Raw genomic sequence first — 8,663 nt, 5'->3', positions numbered from 1 at the left:
TGAAGCCACTCCTGTGTTGTCTTGGCTGTGTGCTTAGGGTCATTGTCCTGTTGGAAGTTGAACCTTCACCCCAGTCTGAGTGCTCTGGAGGAGGTTTTCATCAAGGATCTCTGTACTTTGCTCTATTCATCTTTGCCTCGATCCTGACTAGTCTCCCAGTCCCTGCTGCTGAAAAACATCCCCGCAGCATGATGATACAACCACCATGCTTCAATCAATCAAGCAAATGTATTCATTAAGCCCTTTTTACTTCAGCCGATGTCACAAAGTGCTATACAGAAACCCAGCCTAAAACCCCAAACAGCAAGCAATGCAGATGTAGAAGCACTGTGGCAAGGAAAAACTCCCTAGAAAGGCAGTGTTGTGACGTTGGTACCATTAATGTGATTAACCATTTCTCAGCCGTGTAGTCACCGCTTCACGCTGTCTGGTCTGGTAGAGATGTTCTTTTTCTCTGTTTTGTACCTTTCAGCTCACGCTGTCATTCACGCTGGTCTAATATGTTAATTCTTCAGCAAGTCCTTTTAAGCACTCGCCTTGGAGGGCGGTTCCATCGCATTGCCACAATGTCTGTGCTCACGTTAGCGTGGTTACTGACTTGGCAAAAGTATTTTGATGTTACAGTATCAGCTCATTTAGAAGGCTAAAATCACATTTCATTTTCTCACAAATAGTTTCATATTTAATCATTTAAGTTCCACAGCATTTAGATGTAAATCTGATAACTGGGACGTATACATTTGTAGAGTTACCGTTATAATGATATCACAAAATAACAACTTATTTTACATGATTATTGTTTAGAGCCCCACAAACCATTTACCACATAATTTACGTTAGAAATATTATTTCTATGTCCAACCGTTTGATGTTACAGTACTGACATATCTCTGTTGTAACAAAGGGATTTTTAACTTCCATTTCTGCAGAGTGGGAGGGAGTTCCTGCAAGGTATTTATGACTGTCATAAAACTGGCCAACTCCCCCCTTCCTCTCTGGTGGGAGAGGGAACTCTCTCTGATCCTCACCCTGGAGGGAAAGTCATGACACCCCCCCCCCTCTGGTAGGTTCAATATTGTGATTGTCCTGCAAGTTGCAAACCAACATAAAAATGACCACTGGATGTCATGGTTGTGGATAATTGTTGCGGTCCCCCTCTGGTGGTTTACCCTGGTAGGCTTTCTGCCAACGGAGCAGTCCACCACCAGAATGAGCAGCGGATATCCGGATGGGGGTCGTCGTTCCGGACCCGTCGTCTGGTCGTTCAGGCTGGTAGATCTGGGCAGATGTTAACAATGCACACACACTCACAAAATATATAATCACATTTCTACAGAAATGAATGGCGTTGTGGCACTAACTGATAGTTGTATTGGGGACTTGTTTATGACTATCACTTCCTAAGTGTTACAGAAAATGAAGCGAAAAGGAATATAAGCACAAACAAAATATATACAAAATATAGTTATCATACCTTAATCATCAAATTGGACTGTATTCTATATACGTCCAAGGTCTTTGCAAAATGACCATGGCATTGTCTCTAATGTCATATCTCGGGTATTCCTAATTAGCGGTGTGTTGCTTCGGGCACTATCCTAAGTTGATAACTACATGATACATCTACAGCTGTAAGACACCAGCTTCGGGCAGTCTACAGGATGGACCTCTGTGGTGAAACTGGTGGGTACTGTAGCTGTAGAGTCAAAGGCCTCCGAGTAAATTTTCAACTTTACTGAGGCTGGTATTTTGCTCGAACCCTTAAGTTATCCGAGCATAAATCCTCATTAAATGTTCCGTTGTACGTGTGCGTTTATGCTTACATAAGCACGCATGCCAAGGGAAAGAAAACCAATTATCCTGACAGGCTGCAACCTGTTCAGAATGAGTCTGACGTCATCAGATCATTTTCATGTCAATGCCTGGAGGTCAGTAAGAATTGATGTCGACCTCAAGACATATGTTAAGGGGACCTGTAGTAGTTTTACTACATATTAATGTGTCTTACACCATTGTAGTGGTGATAGGTATGACGGCGTCTATTTCATATCTATGTTATCCACAGAGGAGCTACCCTCACGACGGAAGTATTCTATAAGCACTGAACAAGTCCTACGTGGTGTGATCATGGTTCATGACTTCTAATAACTTTCCTCCTGAATGGACAGTTGTATGTATTAGTGGCATGTGTGTTAACCATCAAAAGAGTGTTCTGGAGATTCCCTTACATGTGTTGCAATCTGAGTGACTACTAACTCCTCTGTCACTGTTATCAATAGCAATTTGACTTGTGAGGTCTCTAGCCTTCTTACTAATTGTGGCTGGACTGACTGTGCTGGCATTGGTACTGGTACTCAAGGGGACCAGTTATCCTACCGATTTATTCTGAAAAGTTATCCTACCGGAACACATGAGTAGAGCATTTTACTAGTTGCTGTGAAATCTCAGATTTGTTCTCACGTTATCCACATTGAGGGTTGTCCGCTCTCTGTTCTTATTGGGAAGTTTACAACCCCTCACCAGCCTGTTGAGGATCATCATGGATCTGGGCTAGTATTTCCCCCTTTGTGTCTCGGGACCCCCCACCAGCGGTTGGTGTTGGCACAAGCAAAAAGATCGAACCCTATGTACGTGTTGTCTGCGGCCGCATTGTTATTAGATTGGCTGTAACCTTTCAACCAAATCTCCTGGTGTGCTGTCGACAGATACCCCTTGTAGATGATTGCATTGCAGCTAGCTTTAGTGGAAGGCAGTGTGGTCAGTGGAGAAAGCACTGTGACCTGTGACCATACGTGAATGGTTATCCAATCCATTAGTGGGAGTAAGCGATACATCAAGTCTGCTCCGAGGAGCAGGGGTTCAGATTCGAGGCTGGCAACATACACAAGGTGAACAGGCGATACTTCCTGGAAGTGTAGTTTCAGCATGAGTCTCAATGTGAGAGGTGAGGTAGTCTGAGTGAAACCTCAAAGTGTAGTGTCGGATTGTTCCCTTTTTAACCAACATTTAGTTGGCTTCAAAGCCCTTTTGAGATCACTGAACATAGTTTGAGAGATGAGCGATATTGTTGAGCCCGAATCAATTAACACATGAGAGATTAAGCAGTCCTCCTGGACTGTTTCCAGGTATGGCCTGTTTGGAGTTGCGTTTAGTGGACATATTCCCCACAAAGTGGAGTGGTTGTTCGCAACGACGTGATGTGTCATTTCTGTTCAAGGTGAAAGCAGATTGACTTTTCGGGTTTGAGTTGACTTGGCTTTTGTGAAGCTTTTGACCTTTTTCTTCACAACCTTTGTATCAGAGTCTATAGACAAAGTTTATGGGCTTGTTTCTTGGTCGAGCGGACCCTCGATAGGTTCTCGAGTGAGAACGGGAGAAATTCGATTTTTAACGTCCTTGCTAAGGTTGTTAATTCCTGCAGACCTGGTGTCCGTCAATTCCACGTCTAGTCCTAGTGACTTAATTTTTTCCCTTTTCTCTATTTGTTCTCGCTTTAGTTATTCACGTAGTAGAACTTCTAGAGAACATTGGTCTACGTTTTGATCATCCTTGAACTCTTTGTTACTCTTGTGCTCTGACACTGTGTGAGTTGGGGTGCAGAAACATAGCGATCAGGTCGATTGTAGCTGTAGTCATTTCGATGACGACGTACTTTGCAGTTATTTCGAACTGTGGGTGTTGGTATCGTAGTTTTGTGGTAGATACTGTTGTTGTGGGTCATCTCTCAACGCTCCAATACCCGATAATGCACCCTCTAACTCGAGTGAGTGCCCCTGGTCAAACTTCAAAACCAAGATGTCAAGGCTCTTAGGGTCGCGTGCCTTTGATGATGCCTCAAAAGCTGTCCTGGCAAGCTGACTGAGTTGTAAGATAGGCATGCCAACGTGGACTGTAGGGCCCAAGTAGGTAATGAAGGTTGGAAACATGTTCGACAGAAACATTTGTTTGAATGGTAACAGCTCTTCCATTCCTGTTTCAGTGAGTAGGCCAAAGTAAGCTTGTGGGTGTTCATTCTGAGCTTGTTTGACAGTGTTGGCCAGTGAGCTGTCGTGTTTGCGAGGTGCGGAACCACCGAATTTCAATTTCAAAGCTGTGGCAAGTTTAGCATAGCTGTTTTGCACGTGTTGCTGTTGTAAACGACTGAACCTCGTCACGTGTCTATTCGACGTTGGCTTCAACAGATAATGCCTATCATCCTAGGCAAAGCCTCTCATCCAAATCGTCCTCTATGTCTGCTAGGAATGTCTCAGTGTCGTTTGGCTGACCTGGAATGGGTCAAAGTTGCAGAAGGTTTTGACGAGTTTGCAGGTAGAGGTCTTGAGTACGCAGCGAGAGATTCAGTGATGAGATCTCCTCCGCTTGCTTAAAAATCCATATTTCCATCTTCATCACCTGAGTTCTCTCATCATTCATTTGATCAGTGACTTCAATTAGTTCTGCTGATTTGTCATCCAACTTAGTCATTGTGTTCATTAACAGATCGTCTTAGGTTTGCAGCATTTGGACTAGAACATTATTGCTTCTGTCACGCCCTGGCCTTAGTATTCTGTGTTTTCTTTATTATGTTGGTTAGGCCAGGGTGTGACATGGGTGATTTATGTGTCTTGTTTTGTCTAGGGGTTTTGTAGTCTATGGGGTTGTGTTCAGTTGAGTTTTCTAGGTAAGTCTATGGTTGCCTGGAGTGGTTCTCAATCAGAGGCAGGTGTTTATCGTTATCTCTGATTGGGAACCATATTTAGGCAGCCATATTTTGGTGGGTGATTGTTCCTGTCTCTGTGTTTTGCACCAGTTAGGACTGTTTCAGTTTTTCCACGGTTTCTTATTTTGTAGAGTTTTCATCTTTCATTAAAGATGTTTATAAATAACCACGCTGCGTTTTGGTCCGCCGCTCCTTCCCAGGAAGAAAACCATTACAGCTTCGAGTAACGTTCATCAAAACTGCATGCATGTTATCAAATTGCGCGCTCCTGTTTATAGATAAGTTGACAGATTTATCTAGTTTAGCGTAGACGTCATCGCTTTTAGTTTTGTCTAAATCGAGCTGTTCCTGTAGAAAATGATTTTGTGGAAGAGTTTGTGCTCGTTCACCGTCATAAGTATTTGCAATTACTTTTAATTATTCAGTTTTCAAACGCAGTTCCTCAGCTAGCAGAACATTTTCACTTCCTGCTTTTGTCATTAGTTGCTTGGTTCTCTCCACCTGTCCCTTCATATCAGCCATTTCTTGCTCATGCTTCTGCTGAGCACTGCTGGATCGATGCCAATCTCTGATAGCGATACATAAGCGCTAAAGTGGAGAGAACCTTTACAATGCCTGCATCCGACGGTTGATTTTGCAAGCTTTTTTTGCCATTTCTGCTGTTATTCCACTAATGGCATAGTTAGGGTTTGTATCGTTGCTGACGATTAGGGCCTCCCCAGTGGCGCAGTGATCTGAGGCACTGCATCGCAGTGCTAGATGTGCCACTAGAGATTCTGTGTTTGAGTCCAGACTCTGTCGCAGCCGGCCGTGAACGGGAGGCCCATGGGGTGGCGCACAGCGTCGTCTGGGTTAGGGAGGGTTTGGCCGGCAGGGATATCCTTGTCTCATCGTGCACTAGCGACTCCTGTGGCGGGCCGGGTGCAGTGCACGCTGACACGGTTGCCAGGTGTACGTTATACCAATTATCCATTAATTATCATTATTACCTCATCAGTCTTATTCTTATTCACCTATGGAGAGTAGTTCATCAGAAGTCTCTGATTGTCCACCAGAGGTCACCATGTCCTTAGTAGTTGTAGTAGGTTGGTCTCGGAGTGTCTGTTAGAACGTATCTTCAAGAGGTGTACCACGCCATGTTCAGCGGGCCTTATTCGTCATACCCTAGAGATAACTATAGTGGTGAGAGGAAATTCTTCTTTGTCTCGTCTTCGGTCGAGTTTCCTAGGCTAACAGTGCATAAACAGCTGCAGACTGAATGTTCCTGTGTAGTTTTCTTATTCTTTGAGAGAGAGAGAGAGTTTCAGAGGGTCTTACAATTTTCTGGTATTGTAGTTTCAAACCATTTTGCCATATCCAGCTCATGCTGTACTTTGGCTGGTCTTTAGTTTGAAACCATTTCTCAGCTGTGTAGCCACCGCTTCACGCTGTCTGGTCTGGTAGAGATTTTCTTCTTCTCTGTTGAAAGTTTCAGAGTTTCTAATCACTTCGTACCTTTCAGCTCACGCTGTCGGTCATGCTGGTCTAATATGTTAATACTTCAGCAAGTCCTTTTAAGCACTCGCCTTTGAGGGCAGTTCCATACCATTGCCACAATGTCTGTGCTCATGTGGGTGTGGTTACTTTTGATGTTATAGTATTATCTCATTTAGAAGGCTAAAATCACATTTAATCTTCTCACAAAACGTTCCACAAAATTTGGATGTAAATCTGATAACTGGGACATATACATTTGTAGAGTTACCGTTATTTGGTTATACAATCCTCAATGATATCACAAAACAACAACTTATTTGACATGATTATTGTTTAGAGTCCCACGAACCATTTACCACATTATTTACGTTAGAAATATTGTTTCAATGTCCAACCTTTTGATGTTATAGTACTGCCAAATCTCTCTGTTGTAACAAAGGGATTTTTAACTTCCATTTCTGCAGAGTGGGAGAGAGTTCCTGCAAGGTATTTATGACCATCATAAAACTGGCCAACCCCCCTTCCTCTCTGGTGGGAGAGAGGGCTCTCTCTGATCCTCACCCAGTAGGGAAGGTCATGACAGCAGGATCCTAGGAAGAACATGCTTGACCGTTAGTATAAGGTTCTTACTGTGGAATGCACTGTTTTTTTTTATTTAGTTTTTTACCATTAATTTCTATTGGGCACAAAAATCTGAAACGCAAACCAAACAAACAGCAAATGCATCCAACAGGTTTGTTGAGTCACAAGCTTGATGTAATTATTCCGTGCTTGGAATATGGAACCAAATACTGAACTTTTGGCTACTTTAATCCACATATAAGTGAATTTTCCCAATACTTTTGGTCCTCTAAAATTGGGGGAATATGTTTAAAAAGGCCTGTAACTTCTTAATTGTTCCCCGATATGGATGAAAATACCCTCAAATTAAAGCTGACGGTCTGCACTTAAACCTAATAGTCTTTGTATCATTTAAAATCCAAAGTGCTGGAGTCCTTAGCAACAACAAAAACAACAAAAAATATTTCACTGTCCCAATACTTTGGAACTCATTGTATACTGTAGGTTTCATGCTTTACCTGCTTTCCACCTACTCCGGAAGCATGGAATGTACATTCTTTTCAAAATCTCGCTCCACTTGTTAAAACACATTCGTTCACAGTAGACTACAAACTTCTTATAAGCAAAATATGGACAAGTGAATCAATTCGACACCTGGTGGTGTCATAAAGATGATCTCATAATAGGCCTGCACCTGATCTTACAAGCAACCAGAGAAGACTAGGCCTAGACATTTAAGCTAAAAACAATTATAACTAGGCTATTATTAGTATTATTAGTCCTTATAGCCTACAATAAAATATATACACTACCGTTCAAAGGTTTGGGGTCACTTAGAAATATCTTTGTTTTTGAAAGAGAATGCTTTTTTTTGTCCATTAAAATAACATCAAATTGATCAGAAATACAGTGTAGACATTGTTAATGTTGTAAATGACTATTGTAGCTTCAAACGGCAGATTATTTATGGAATATCTACATAGGCGTACAGAGGCCCATTATCAGCAACCATCACTCCTGTGTTCCAATGGCACGTTGTGTTAGCTAATCCAAGTTTATCATTTTAAAAGGCTAATTGATCATTAGAAGAAAAAAAATGCAATTATGTTAGCACAGCTGAAAACTGTTGTTCTGATTAAAGAAGCAATAAAACTGGCCTTCTTTAGACTAGTTGATTATCTGGAGCTTGAGCATTTGTGGATTTGATTATAGGCTCAAAATGGCAAGAAATAAAGAACTTCTGAAACTCGTCAGTCTATTCTTGTTCTAAGAAATGACGGCTATACCATGCAAGAAATTGGCAAGAAACTGAAGATCTCGTGCAACACTGTGTACTACTCCCTTCACAGAACAGCGCAAACTGGCTCTAACCAGAATAGAAAGAGGAGTGAGAGGCCCCAGTGCACAACTGAACAAGAGGACAAGTACATTAGAGTGTCTAGTTTGAGAAACAGAAGCCTCACAAGTCCTCAACTGGCAGCTTCACTAAATAGTACCCGCAAAACACCAGTCTCAATGCCAACAGTGAAGATGCTGGTCTTCTTGGTGGAAGGTGTTTTTGGTGGAAACCAATTGAGGACAGCGCCATGATGCTGAAATGGTTAGAGATCCATAGACTGGGCAGCACTTGTGGACAGTGCCATGGTGCTAAAATGGTTCTAATATAAATATTTGAAGGTTTCTCTATCATCACCAATAGATGCCAAACATATAATTGTGAACAAGCCATTCTTCTCAGGGAATCCAGAGGAAAAGACAAACAGACTTCCAACGGGGATTACATATGAAAGCATAATAAGCAGCGTAATACAACACAATACAGTTGAGTCAGGGAGCTTTCCATACCCTTCTCCAGCACTGGATAGATCAGCTGTTAGTTACTCTGTATATCTGCCTATCAGTTGCATCGTTGGCTTCTGTAGTCCCC

This window comes from Oncorhynchus tshawytscha, linkage group LG23 (genome assembly GCF_018296145.1).
Source record: "Oncorhynchus tshawytscha isolate Ot180627B linkage group LG23, Otsh_v2.0, whole genome shotgun sequence".
NCBI classification, from domain to species: Eukaryota; Metazoa; Chordata; class Actinopteri; order Salmoniformes; family Salmonidae; genus Oncorhynchus; species Oncorhynchus tshawytscha.
The sequence above is the reverse complement of the archived record's forward strand: the minus strand, read 5'-3'. Positions refer to the sequence as shown.